The sequence below is a fragment of the Lepidochelys olivacea genome, assembly GCF_965140295.1.
Source record: "Lepidochelys olivacea isolate rLepOli2 genome assembly, chromosome: 3".
NCBI classification, from domain to species: Eukaryota; Metazoa; Chordata; order Testudines; family Cheloniidae; genus Lepidochelys; species Lepidochelys olivacea.
Window position 1 is genome coordinate 149,532,755 of NC_140413.1, and position 14,512 is coordinate 149,547,266.

Below are 14,512 nucleotides of genomic sequence, written 5' to 3' on the forward strand. Positions count from 1 at the left end.
CCTTGTCTCCTCCTCGCTCTTCCAGCTGAGCCGGGCGGAGGCCGGAGCAGGAGGTTTAGCTGGTGTGGGGCCGGGGTGCCTCCCGTGAGCGAGTGCGGTGCGGTGCGGTGCGGTGCCGCCCTCCCTGCTTCGGAGGGGCCAGCTGGAGCCCTTGGGGAGTCCAGCAGAAGGAGTGGGGAGCCGGTCCGTGTCTGACACTGGGGTAAGTGAGCAGCCCGGCAGACGCTGCATTGCAATGGCTCGTTCCTTTCCCCTCCCTCCGCCCCTCGCTTTTCTTCCCTTTGCAGCAGCAGCTCCAAGAACCTGTCTCCAAGGCAGCCTGGAAATGTGAATGTCTCCCTCTGTGTGTGCACCTCTCCCCGCCCGTGGGAACGGCTCTCTCCTTCCCCGCTCCAGGATCGGTTTCCAATAGATCCGTGGGGGTGCGTGTCGCTCAGCCTGCCTGCCCGCCTCCGGAACAATAGAAGCGGGATCGCTAGGGAGGTGGCTCCTGCAAATGCCCTGTTTGCCTCTTGTGTGATTTCTCCCCCGCCCCGCCCCGTCCTTTGCGGAGCCCGGCAGCGGGCTCAGAGGCTAGGTTACAGGGTATCCAGGGCTGCCCGCCGACACATGCTAGCCTCATCGCAATAAACACAATGACTCATTCACCATTTCTGTAGCGAAATTTTTTATTTATTTATTTTACCTGGCCCAGCTCTGTCTCCTTGCAGTTCCCTGACTCTCCCCCAATGTCAAAAGCAAATCGCCAAGGAGGAAACGTTGTATTTTCATGCTACTGACGCTGGATGTTAGGATTGATCCAGGTTTCACTGACAGGGTGTGTGTGTGTATCAAGATGGCAAGAGGAGGCTGAGTGCTTCTTTATTGTTCTCCCCTTTTGGTGGGGTTGGGTAGCGTGATGTGATGTTGGTTCATGGTGCTGCAGTCTCCTTCTCCCTGAAGGAAGGTGTAGTTGAGGGGAGTTACTTCATGCTACAGTCCCACTCCAGAGCGGCTCTTCTTTGTAGATGGCTCTGCAGCAGCCCTTCAAACTGCAACAGTATTCCTGGGAGAGAGGCCTGGAAGATCCAGGCTCTGGAGGCAAAATCCACCATCATCCTCCTCAGTCAAAGTTGAATCCACCCTGCCTCTTCAGGGAGCTAAAGGGCTTCCTTGCTTCTGTCCAGTGGCTCATTGTCTGTCAATCAGTCTGATCCTTTTAATGGTGCCTGGCTGGACTGAAAAGGCTCTGAGGCAATGTGAGTGCAGCTAACAAACAGCTGGGTCAGCTGGGATCTCTGTCAGAGACCTAACTCCGAGGCACTGGAGATGCTTTCCTCTGTCTGGTTTGGACTCTATGGGGCAACTATTCTTCTCAGCCCAAGCAAGGGTGCAAGAAAATTATTTTATCTTAAGCTAGATTACACCTGCTAAACCCTTTATCTGCTGCATACTGACCTCAGCTATTTACTTGCTTACTTTGTCTCCCCACCCCTTTCACTAATGCTTCACCACCTCCTCTTCCTCCTCCTCACTTTCTTCCAGGGTGTCTTTCTCCTGCTGCTCTGCTATAAATAAAAAGGTGTCTTAAAAGCAAAGGAGGCAACCAGCAGAGCTGGGGTGTGAATCCTGAGCTGCTGCCATTCCTGTTTGTTGTGACTTGAGAATTGTGCATTTTGACCTCCCTCCTTCCATTAATGATAGTAACATTGTCTAATTTTATTCCAAGTCATGGTGTGCTAATGTGGGTCATCATCTCATGGTGTTGCCCTGCTCCCCTCCCCTCCCCAGGGATGAATTAGCTAATGTTGAGCCATGTACAGTACCAGATATGTGCACAGTATTATGTATTATTAACTGGCTTGGAGTTGAAACCCAGCTTTGTTCAGATTTGTCATTCTGGATGCAATTTATTCTTTTGACATTGTAAACAAAATGCTAAAAGACTTGAATTTTTAGTGAGCAATAAAATAAAAGTATTTAGGGGACATCTCATGGCCCTTCTGACCACACTGTATTGGAAAATCGCTTAATATTTTTAAAATGACATTTTTGATGCTGAATTATAACATAACTTACATGTGTATGGCCTTTTTGAAAGGTAAGGGGGAGCTGATGAAGACTCTGAGGGGCATGAATGACACACCCAAGAGCTCTTGAAACTTTGATGTGATTGGCTGGCAGTTTTCATACCGATGGCATTGGTTCTGAAGTTAGTGCTTTCTTAACAACAGTGTGTCTCCATCCCACTAACAGGCTGAACTGTACAAGAAGTGTTAGAGCTTTGGCTTAAATTGCCTCTTTGATTTTATTGCCATTAGCATTTAAAAATGTAAATCGCATGGTATTCCCATTTATCTAAGTACCAGTCCCTTCTGTGTGGAGATTCTAACAGTCAAGTATGTATTATTCACTAGTTCCCTAGCTCCATTTAAACAGAAAAATAATAAACGTAACCCTGGCCTCAAAGAGCTTATAATTTAAAGCCCTCTTTTTACAGTCAGATCCAAATTGGGATACAGTTGCACCTGCATGACATGCCATGGGTTACAGTTTCAGGACTATACTTAGTGGGGTTAGAATGCATAAATATGTATGTATGTATGTAATCAGTGGAATCTTACTTTTGTAGCTGCAGAAATATTGTAACATAAAACCATATTCCTGATGAAAAGCTGATGCCTATAGCTATCCCGTATGACCCCCCTCTCAATGATAAATTACACAAGTGACGGTCATAGCATCTTATCCTTTGCATTTAGCATGATGTAGATCCATATCACTTGGAGGGCCGAACCCGGTTGTGACTAGGAGGAGTATTTCATGCTGTCTAATGGAGTGATGATGTATCTATGCCCCTGACAGCTAGTAAAATGAAAAAGAGGTGGGTTGGACCATTTGTTAGTTGTGATAGTTGACATTTCCCTGCAGGAGGGCAAGGTGTCTGCTTCCCTTGAAGGAACAGCTGTCAGGCTTGGTCTCATTGGCTGGTGACCTCCTCCTAGTGACAGACAAAAGACCTGTACAGTGCAGTGTCCTTGCTGTCTCAGTACCCTAGACTTGAATGAAAGTGAGTGGGCTGAAGCTCAGCCCTGGTAGGACAGATGATGCTGATGTGTCAGTAGTGTGGAGGCTATAGTGAAAGTAGCTTTGCCCCTTCACTGAGGGAGGTTTTCAGTCTGTGGGTGCTTTTGGGTCCCTTTTTTCATGTATCTCTGTCTCTCTGAGTACTCGCCACAGTTATAGAATTGTAGGACTGGAAGGGACCTTCAGAGACCATCTAGTCCAGTTCCTTGCACTCATGGCAGGACTAAATATTATCTAGACCATCCATGACAGGTGATTGTCTAACCTGCTCTTAAAAATCTCTAATGAGAGAGATTCCACAACCTCCCTCAGCAATTTTTCAGTGCTTAACAACCCTGACAGATAGGAAGTTTTTCCTAATGTCCAATCTAAACTGCCTTTGCTGCAACTTAAGCCCATTTCTTCTTGTCCTAGCTTCAGAGGTTAAGGAGAACAATTTCTCTCCCTCCTCCTTGTAACAACCTTTTATGTACTTGAAAATTATCATTACCCCTCTCAGTCTTCTCTTCTCCAGACTAAACAGCCCCAATTTTTCAATGTTTCCTCATAGGTCATGTTTCTCAATGTTTCATCATTTTTGTTGCTCTTCCCTGGACTTTTTGCAATTTGTCCACATCTTTCCTGAAATGTGGTGCCCAGAACTGGACACATTACTCTGTGCCGATACGGCCTCAACTGGAGTAGAGCGGAAGAATTACTTCTCACGTCTTGCTTACAACACTGCTGCTAATACATTCTGTAATGATGTTTGCTTTTTTGCAACAATGTTACCCTGTTGTCTCATATTTAGCTTGTGGTCCATTATGACCCCCAGATCCCTTTCCACAGTGCTCCTTCCTAGGCAGTCATTTCCCATTTTGTATGTGTGCAACTGATTGTTCCTTCCTAAGTGGAGTATTTTGCATTTGTCCTTATTGAATTTCATCTTATTTGCTTCAGACCATTTCTTCAGTTTGTCCAGATCACTTTGAATTTTAATCCTATCCTCCAAAGCACTTGAAATCCCTTCCAGCTTGGTATCGTCCTCAGACACGGCTGTTACTCTGAAACCAGACTTTATACATGTACTCTCTATGCCATTATCTAAATCATTGATGAAGATATTGAACAGAGCCAGATCCAGAACTGATCCCTGTGAGACACTCCGCCCCCCCCCCCCCCGATATGCCCTTCCAGCTTGACTGTGAACCACTGATAACTAATCTCTGGGAACGTTTTTCCAACCAGTTATGCATCAACCTATAATATCTCCATCTATAGTAGCATCCATTCCCTAGTTTGTTTATCCTTGCCTCTGGCTTTGTGGATGGGATTGTTCTACTATGCTGTGCATGGGGCTGGCCTTGAAAGGACTGGTTGCACAGAATGTGGCTGTATTCGCTAGAGGGGACATTACACCAGTTTCCCCGAATATGACATTGGCTTCCTCTTCCACTTCAAGTACAATTTGAGATGTTGATATTGCTCTATAAAGCTTGTGTGTGGAATGGGTCCTGGCCACCTGGGAGACCTGCCTCTCCCCACATGTAGCATTGTGACAACTGACAGCAGCTGGGGACAAGCCAAGATTGGGGTCAGGCAGATATGTAGAGGTAGGATAACAACAGGGGCAGGGTAGGGGGAGGATAACAACACTTCTAGAGCCTCCAAGAGTCTTGAAGCACTTTGCAAAGGTAGTTAAGTATTATTCCTGTCTTGCAAGTGGGGAAACTAAGGCATGGGGAGTAAAGGACTTGCCCACCATTGTACACCAAGACAGAGCCAGGGCTAGGACTCTCTCTGCTGTCCTTCAGTCCCCTGCTCCAACCACTAAGCCAGTGATACTCGGACAGAGGCTCACGAGCTGCAAGTGGCTCTTTAATGTGTCTCCTGCGGCTCTCTGCAGCATGATAATAAAACACGGTGTGATTTAATTATTAACCAAACAGGATACTTTTACTATGTTATTAACCAACTATAGTTGTTAAAATAATAATACTTGGTCAGTCTTTTTGCTGTAAGAATAATATATAAGAAATATTTCCCATTACACTATTTAAATATGAATATATGTGTTATAGTAAATGAAACAATAAATTCACACTACCGTGGCTCTTATGGGTAATGTTGATCGCTAATTTGGTTTCTGACCCACTAAGATCTGAGTGTCACTGCATGTTGCTTCTTCCTAAAAGCATGTCCACTGGGGGATGTAAATGCCACACAGAGAATCTGGAATATGACTGTGGGCAGCCCACAGTCCATTGCTGGTTACAGAGCTCCCAACTGAATGGAGGACAAGTTGTGAGGAATGTACTGGGGTCATATATGGGGGGGAAAGAGGAGCTTAGAGTGCCCGTTACACAGACCTGAAGCCCAACGCTGATATGTATGTCTGTGCCTAGGAAACACTGATCTAGATGTACAGTACATGCTGTACCAGGAACCCTTCCCTCCCTCCCCGCCTGTTCTGGTTGATGAGGCAGTCTATTTCACACCTTAATCTGGGTGGATGGTCATTGGCTGTTGGGGAGGAATGTCCATTTCCAGTAATAGCTCATAGTGACCAAGTGGTTTGTGTTAGATCTGGTCCCCTTTAGGACAGTGTATCCTGACTTCTGCAGGTGCCTCACCCCATGACTGGAGAAAACCTTTGAGACCACATTGCAGGGATAAAGCCCATCTAGTCTAGCTACAGGTCACAGGGTGGGGTTTAATAGCTTTTTATCCCTCTAACGCTTCAGAATCTGTGCAGAGAGCAAGCATTCAGCTAGTAAGTAACTCCAGGAGGACTCAGTGCAAACCAGAAATAGCAAAGCATTAAGGATATTACTTCTAATGATGGCAATTAGCTCGTGTCTTACCTAGAAAATGCCTTTTCCTCTCCAGAACCTTTTAGCCTGAAGAATATGCTCTTGTCACTGAGGGAGGGAGTCTATTTTGCCTTAGCCATCCAGTTAGCACTGGTGGGAGTTATGTGGAAATGAAGCACCAAAGAGGGTAGGGGAGAGACCCCAGTGGGGGCTGGTGAGTAGATTGTGTTACGCAATGCTCTGTGTATTTTGTTTGTGTTGTAGTAAGTAACCTTGGAAAGAACTGTGATTACAGGATTTTCTGAGTATTTTGGCTGTTAGCGCTGTAGTCAGGAGATCTCTCCTGGGCTGTGCACGCTGGTACCTCTTTCCCCTTTGACACAATATTGCCAACTTCAAACATCTAAAAATCATGAATCAGATACAAAAATCATGGGATTTTAAAAAAATGTTGGATTCTGAGCCTTCATGGGGCCCTCAGTTTACGTTTCCCAGCTTTTCTCTGCAGCCATGAGACTAGAAGACTTTTACAAAAAGAGGGAGCTGAGATTCCCCGCTTAACACTTGCCTCCAGGAGCTGGGGCTTTAAGAAAAACACCAAATATCATGAGATTTGTGATTAAGCCCTAACATTGGCAGCACTGAGTTTTCTCCAGTGCTAATTATGCTTTCATGGAGCCAGGCTGAAGTGCCTCTGGCTGCAGGTAGCCTCATGGAATTCTCCCACAGACCATAGTGCTACCCTCACCTTTGCTGAGATGCAGCCTGGGAAGAGTGCACATCACAGCATGCAGTGCTCGGTCTTCATCCAAACAGCCCGGATGGCACCTTGCATGCTGGGGCCCATATGGTATGTCTACGCTGCAAGGAAATTAACACCTGCAGCTGGCCCTTGTCCGCTGACTTGGGCTCATGGGGCTCCGGGGCTGTAAAATGTCAGTGTGGACATTGAGGCTTGGGGCTGGAGCCTGGTCTCTGGAACCCTGCAAGTGGGGAGGATCCCAGAGTCCAGCCTGAGCCCAAACAATCTACACTGCAGTTTTAGAGTAACAGCCGTGTTAGTCTGTATTCGCAAAAAGAAAAGGAGTATTGTGGCACCTTAGAGACTAACCAATTTATTAGAGCAGTTTTAAAGCCCCACAGCCTGAGCCCCATGAGCTCTGTAGATCCCTTAGTCTCTGCAGGAGGCACCTCCACGTTAAAGCTAAGACCACTGGGATCTGCTCTGTTGGATGTAACCATGTCTGGCCCTGGGGCTTCTGTTTAATTACCAACCCCTGTTTAGTTACCAGCCTCTGTTTGGGAGTCCCTTCCCCCCACTGAGTTAATTGCAGGCAAGCAGTGATTGTGGCTCCAAAAGCCAGTTTGCATATCAAAGGATCTGTGAGCTCTGGAATCTGATGCCTCCCCTCCCACACCATGGCTTACTGGAGTTTGGGGTAAATCTGCCCCCAGCTTTTTCTGGTTGGCAGTCCTGGGAGAACACAACCCCCTGAACTGCATCTGTGGCCTTTAACCAAATGTGTTGTCAAAGCCTATCCACTGTAAAGCTGCCTTCCAAAACATGGGAACAAAACAGATGAGAGCAAATCTAAACATAAGTCCTTGGCACTACCCCTTTAAGCAGGAAGAGTCGCTCCCTGGGATCCTGCTGCAGCCCTTTCCCCTAACTCATCTGGAAGCTGTGTCATTTGATTGCTAACCCTTCAAGGCCTTGCATATTCCTGCCTGTGAAGTGCCTCGGGCAACATGGCATTAGACAAATAATAAACAGGCTGGCCAGAGGCCAGAATCTGCCCTACTTTTCCGCCTGGGCCCGTGTAACTTTGTTCTTGTTTCAGCCGAAGAGCTTGGATGTTTTATTTTAAAATGTGTGCCAACCATGCCAGCCTGCATCTCTGTCCCTATGGTAACAAGCCCCAGCAAATACAGCCCTGGTTCCCTGTGCTGTCTTGACAGCAGTGAACGCCGCCGTGCCCCCTTGTCCAGTTGTCCCAAACGATCCTGCTTGGCTCTGCGCTCACAAGCAGACCCTATAACAAACTGGTGTGCAGCCAAGCCCATTTTGTGAAGGATGGTTTGTTATTTCCTTGTTACCACCAGTTTGCTTAGCACTGCATGGTGCATACAAATCCAGGCAGTGTCTGCCCCAAAGAGCTTTGCTAAGGAAGCAAACTCCAGTGTTGAGCTTCTAACTGGGAAAAGGGAACTGGAAACTCTGATCAGGAGTGGGGAACTAAATGATGGAAAATCCCAAAACCAGCCAGTTTCTGATCTAGATTTCGGTGAGGCTGTTCACAGGACGCTGTTAGAACAGATGGCAGCTGGAATTTCTGAGGGCGCCTAGGAGGAGGCAGGAGGCTGGTGCTCCCAATGCGTGCAATGCAGGAGGTCTTCTTGCCCTCGGCCCACTCCTGTGATCTGCTGACTGGCATAGCCAGGGCAAGGAGAGAAAAGCACAAATAGGATCCAATTCTTGATGCATATTTTCTGCTCTGTATTTTTCACATGACTTGCTGACCACAGGAAGGAAACTGAAGGCCTGTGGAAAGCTGGAAGTGAAAGGACAGGATTTCTACCCCCTGAACGGGCTCTGCAGAGTCCCAGATTGTGCATAATGGACTCGGAGGGCGGAAGGGGGAAGGTTGCAATTCTTAATGGTGCCACTGCACTTTCTGTGAGATGCCACGTGAAACTCAGCAGGTCTGGACAGTGCAGAGCTGAATCTCCTGCCTTCTGCGGTGTCTGAAAGGCTTGTGGATGGGATGGGCAGCAGGAGAAATGCATTCCAGTGCAACGGCTGAATGGGCCCACCTGTCCCCACCTCGGAGAGCTCTGATCTGAGACAAAGGAGATACTGCAGCTCAGGGAACTGGACTGGCTGATGGTGCATCTTCAAGAAAAGCTTTCCCTTTCAGGCTTGTGCACACTTGCAGGAAGGAGACCTGAAACTTCCCTGCAGCGCAGCGCTGAGTGTGAGTAGAAGTGCGAATGCAGTATAGAGAGCTTTACCAGGGGACAAGGTGCTAACTTTGCCCCATGGAAGCATCCTTTTCCCCTCTAAAGAACGGGAGTGACTGAGTCAATTAAGCTTAGGGTTGCCAGGGGTTCTGTTTTCGACCAGAACGGCCAGTCAAAAAGGGACCCTGGTGGCTCTGGCTGGGCTGTTAAAAGTCCAGTAAACAGCACGGCGGGGGCCCCAGGCTAAGGCAGGCTCCCTGCCTGCCCCGGCTTCACGCAGCTCCCAGAAGCAGCCATCAGGTCCCTGCAGCACCTAGGCACATGGGCGGCCAGGGAAGCTCCACATGCTGCCCCTGTCCCGAGTGCCAGCTCCGCTGCTCCCATTGGTTATGGTGCGCGACCAATGGGAGCTGCGGAGGCAGCACCTGCGGGCATGAGGGCAGCATGCGGCGCCTCCCTGGCTGCCCATGCACCAGGTGCCGCAGGGACCTGATGACCGCTTCCTGGGAACTGCGGTAAGCACCGCTGGGATCCCGCACCCTGCCTCAGCCCTGAGCCCCCTCCTGCACCCCAAACCCCTCAGCCCTGGCCCCACCCCAGAGCCCATACCCCCCAGCCACAGTCCTGCCCCCCTTTCAACTTGCTCTTGTCCCAGAGTTAGTCTGGGCATCCGCTACTTGTTTCAATGCAAATTAGCAGCAGGGAATCCATGACCCACAGTGTAAAGTGCAGAATTTTGTTCTCCATCCTGTAACGTACCATGTTAATTCCTCTTCACATGCACCCCATCATACAGCCTCACACAAACCTAGCAGCGGTGCTTGAAGATTTATTCCTGCCCTTCCCCAGATACGCAGAGATAACCCTGCCTTCCTCCTCCCCCTTCTCCCCCCACCAACGTCTTTCTAATGTATGAATGAGTTTAGAGGACCCTCACTTGTGAGTGTTAATACTTTAGGGGAAGGGGATGCTCTTCCTCAGGCACTGTGCATGGCCATGATCCCAAAGTCTTGTTGCGTCAGCACCAGAGAACAGCCACTATTTATTTCTGAAAGCTCCAGGTACCAGAGCAGCTGCTCTGTGATCATTCAATACAATGATCTCCATCAAGTCTCTTCTTCATGCTGTCCTCCCCTCTGTTCTCCTCCTAGAGAAGTGACCTGTGTGGACCTCTCTGCTCCTGCATTGAGCCCTTGGATAGCGAGATTCATGTTCTCTGTCTGTTCAAGCTCAGTGCTACTGATCTGACCTCTCCCTGAAACAACCACCCTCCGCAGGCTAGCCCCACATGCTCTCGTATTGGATGTGCTCTGTTTGTTGTGTTTCAGCCTCTTCTTTTCCCCCTTGATTCCTCTGATTCTCTGTGATGTGTGAACCCCTCCTCTTCCCTGAAAGGAGTCTGCAGAAGTGAGGATCTCTAGGGATCTTTTATTGGAGGTGGAGGAGCTGGGAACTTACAGACTCTTTATCAGCCACGGTTCTGACTCGTGCTGAACAAAGCAGCCCCACCATGATTGCAAGGGATCTGTGAATAGCTGCGTTCACCTGCCGTCCCAGTTGCAGGTTTGCTGGCTGTGCCAGCAGAGGGTGGACTGTGACTCACAAGCAATGTGGCACATGGTGGCCTGTCTGAGATGTGATCTCTGAAGACCATGTGTCCCAGCATGCAATACAGCCAGGCTGCTTGGATCGAGAGAGAGCATTGCATGCTGCACTCTAGTCTCTGATGACCAACTATGTGTTGAGAAGGAAGGCAGCTCCAATTTGCTCATCTCCTGCTGCAGCTCCAGGTTGGGTGAAGTTTGAAAACTCCAGTGCCAACAGAGGAGAGGGTCATGTGCTGGTCCATCCTGAATTTGTTAATTAAATAGGGCTCTTTAGCAGTCACTGTCCTTGAATCACCGCAGCAGCCTCTCAAAGTCAGTGAGCAAAATGGGAACTCTCGGCTCATCACAGGACTCCCTTGCAGAGGGGAAACTCAGGTGGCAACAGGCCAATGTTTATTGCAGTGTGAAATAGTCACCAAGGAATTGTATTGATTGGCTGGGGCTAGAACCTGATGGAAACTCCCACTGAAATGTTACAACATCTGACTTTGGAAATCCTCCTGCTTTCGTCTCAGGCTATTTCACCAAAGGTGCAGGTATTTTCAGATCCCAAAGGGCTCTGCTGACTCTGACTCTGTCCACAGTATCTGGGCATCCATTTATCTGAGACTCATTGTCTCCTTCCATGCAAAGCTGTTGGACTATGGAGATTCAAAGGTGCGCTGAAGTTTGTGTAACTAACATCCGCCCCAGACACACACACCCCTCGCCCCATGTGTAACTTATGCTTGTTGAGGATCTTTTGGACTCCCTAAGACTATGGCCTCAGTTACACACAGACTTGCATTGGTTTGGTTAAACTGGTGCAATCCCCTGTGTGGACATTCTTATTTCTTAGTAAGAGTGGTTTATTCAGAGTTTGCTTAGTCCCCAAAAGCCCTTCTCAAACTAAAATGAGCGTGTTCACACAGGGGATTGCACTGTTTAAACAATATTGGTGTAAATTCACCCCTTAAGCGAAACAAGTGACAAGCCCTAAGACCCACTTACTGACATGTAATTAACACATTGCCCCTGAGTCAAAGGGGAGTAAGCAGGTAAGACTCACGTGCCAAAGGGCCAGGACTGAGTTACATTCCTTTCTATACACCTAACAGCTTTATGCGTGCGTATAAGACAATGAAGCCTGCGGGAGCAAAGGCTGGGGGGTGGGTTTGCTTCCCCATGCTGAGCCCCATTCTGAATCAGGGCTGCTTGGTCCTGCACAGGAAGTGGCACCCCACCACCCAGAATGTAGCCCAGTTTCTGTCATCTGCTGGACACCTCCCCACTGGGCCAAATGTACTGGGGCACATGACTGAGCTCCTAGGCTAGCAGGCGGAGGGAGCATGTCCTCTAATTCCCCTCTCTGGTAGCCATTGAACTTCCTTGTTCTCACAGCAACAGGCAGCGAGAGGAGGGGGAAGAGCTATTGGTCAGGAAGTCCCTCCAGCTCCAGCAAGAGTCCCTCTGCTCTTCCTGAGGCAGCTGCCTCACTGTCTGCTTCCCTCTCAGCCAAATTCCCTTGCCTGTTGCTACTGGTGAGTCATCAGATGGGAGATACAGGCATGGTGGCTCCTTCAATCGAGTCAGCTCTGCTGTCTGTCCATCCAGAATTGTTCTGCAACGTTCCCTCTTTTACACACACCGCTTCTCCATACCTCGCCATGTATGCAGCCCTGCCCATCTACATTCCATCTCTCTAGGTTTCTGTAGTGTGCCCATCTCCCAGATGCCATGGAGAGCAGTCAACACAGATCCCAGTACTGCACGTACCACCTTCCCAACACACACCAAGCTAGTCTTCTAGATCACTGGTGAAGTCAGATGAAACCAAATTTACCGCGGATTCCTGCAACCCCCGCTAGACCACACTCCTCAATTCAGTATCTCGTCATTTAAAGCTCCCCTTTGTTTAGGGTCCAGTTTCTAGTGTACGCAACAGATTTCCTACTCAAGCCTGTTTGAATTAATATTGAGAGTGAGAGCTGTTGAAACACTGCCACAAATGCTCTACTAAACTCCATCTATATTACAGGTACAACTTTCCCTTTGTCCACGAACACTTTAATACTATTCAAAATAAAACGTGATCCCGTTTGTCTGGCAAGATCTATCATTGATAAATCCATGCTGCTTGTTGCTCATGGTGTGCTGTAGTATCGAGGCATGTTTCATTATCTTCTGTGGGAAGGGAGGGGATTTACGAAGTCCAGTTCGGCTCTTGACTTCTGTTTTGAAAGTCAGTAGGAGTTGGGTATGTATTTATACTTCTGAAATCCCGCCCCCCCACACACACACTTTCCCCCAGTGGTTAATTGTTTCTTTCTTTCCTTTGAATCTTTGTTCCATTATTTTAGTGGGAATAGAACTTTGACGTTTGGGCAATAACTGCAAAGATCGTTCTTGTGTCCTTTTTGGAAGATCAGTTTGCCAGGAGGTATCAGACGTAATTGTCAGGGGTAGAGTGAGTGTGTCCAAAGGGAGCGTCTTATGAAATAGCAATGTGGATCTCTCCAAGCACAGTGATAACAAATTAATCCTATGATCGCGTCAGGATAAAGCAAGGGTGTCCTTGAACCAGCTTTGCAACTCAGAAGATATCAGAATAGAATCCTAGAAAAGAAGGGATCTTGAGAGGTCATTTACTCCACACAGACACCTCCTTATCCCCATCACATGCTGAGGCAGAATCAACTGTACCTAAATCCTAGACTGTTCCTGATAGGTGTTTGCTAACCTGTTCTTTAAAATGTCCAAAGATGGGGATTCTGCAACCTCCCTTAGTAACCTAGTCCAGTGCTTAACTACCCTTTTAGTTAGAAAGTTTCTCCTAATATCTAACCTACATCTCCCTTGCTCCAGATTAAGCCTATTACTACTTGTTCTGCCTTCAGGGGGCATGGAGGACAATTGATCACTGTCCTCTTCATAACAGCCCTTGACTTATTTGAAGATTGTTCTTAGGTCCCCCGTCAGATGTCTCTTCTCAAGACTAAACATGCCCAGTTTCTTTAGCTTTTCCTCCTAGATCAAGTTTTCTAAACCTTTTATCATTTTTGATGCTCTCCCCTGGACTCTCTCCAATTTGTCCACATCTTTCTTGAAGTGTGGCACCCAGAACTGAGCACAATATTCCAGCTGAAGCCTCACCAGTGCTGAGTAGAGTAGGACAGTTATCTCCCATGTCTGACAAGTGACCTTCCCGTTAATACATTCCAGAATACTAGCCTTTTTTGCAACTGCATCTCACTGTTGACTCTCATATTCAATTTGTGATCCACTATAAACCCCAGATCTTTTAGCAGCATTACCACCTAACCAGTTTTTCTCCATTTTGTATTTTTTGCATTTGATCTTTTCCTTCCTAATTACTTTTCACTTGTCTTTATTGAATTTCATCTTGTTGATTTTTAGATCAGGTCTCAAATTTGTCCAGGTCATTTTGAGTTCTAATCCTGCCCTCCAAAGTACTTGCAACCTCTCCTAGGTTGGAGTGACACACACATTTTATAAGCATACTCTCCACTCCATTACCTTAGTCATTAATAAAAATATTGTATAGTACAGACCCAGAATAGACCTGCAGGACCCCACTAGGTACATTTCCCCCCTCCCGCCCCCAGTTTGACAGCAGAGCACTGATAACTACTCTTTGAATATGGCCTTTCAACCAGTTGTGGACCCACCTTCTAGTACTTTCATCTAGACCAGATTTCCCTAGTTTGCTTATGAGAATGTGTAAGAAACCTTACTAACATCAAGTTCTATCCCATCTACTGCTTCTCCTCTCGGTCCACGAGGTCAGTAATGCTGTCAAAGAAATAGATTAGGTTGGTTTGGCATGATTTGTTCTTGACACATCCATGTCGGCCAATACTTATTACCCTATTATCCTTTAGATGCTTACAAATTGATTGTTTAATAATTTGTTCTAGCATCTTTCCAGGTATTAAAGTTAGGTTGACTGGCTTATAATTCCCCAGATCCTCTGTGTTCCCATAATCGCTAATGGTTCGGAGATTGCTTCAGCTAGTTCCCCTGAAGTACCTTAGGGTGACCTTCATTAGGCCCTACTGACTTGAATACATTTAACTTATCCAAATA

The 14,512-nt window shown here is 47.5% G+C and overlaps 1 protein-coding gene across 2 annotated transcripts in view; it reads left to right on the plus strand.

Annotated features, from left to right (window-relative positions):
* Positions 1-3: 3 nt before the first annotated feature.
* The window catches only part of TMEM63B (transmembrane protein 63B), an 87,854-nt gene continuing 73,345 nt past the window's right edge, over positions 4-14,512 (plus strand). For both annotated transcript variants that reach the window (XM_084623026.1, XM_084623027.1), the window contains exon 1: positions 4-202. The gene's annotated coding sequence lies outside the window, so the exon portion shown is untranslated. The remainder of the gene's footprint in view (positions 203-14,512) is intronic.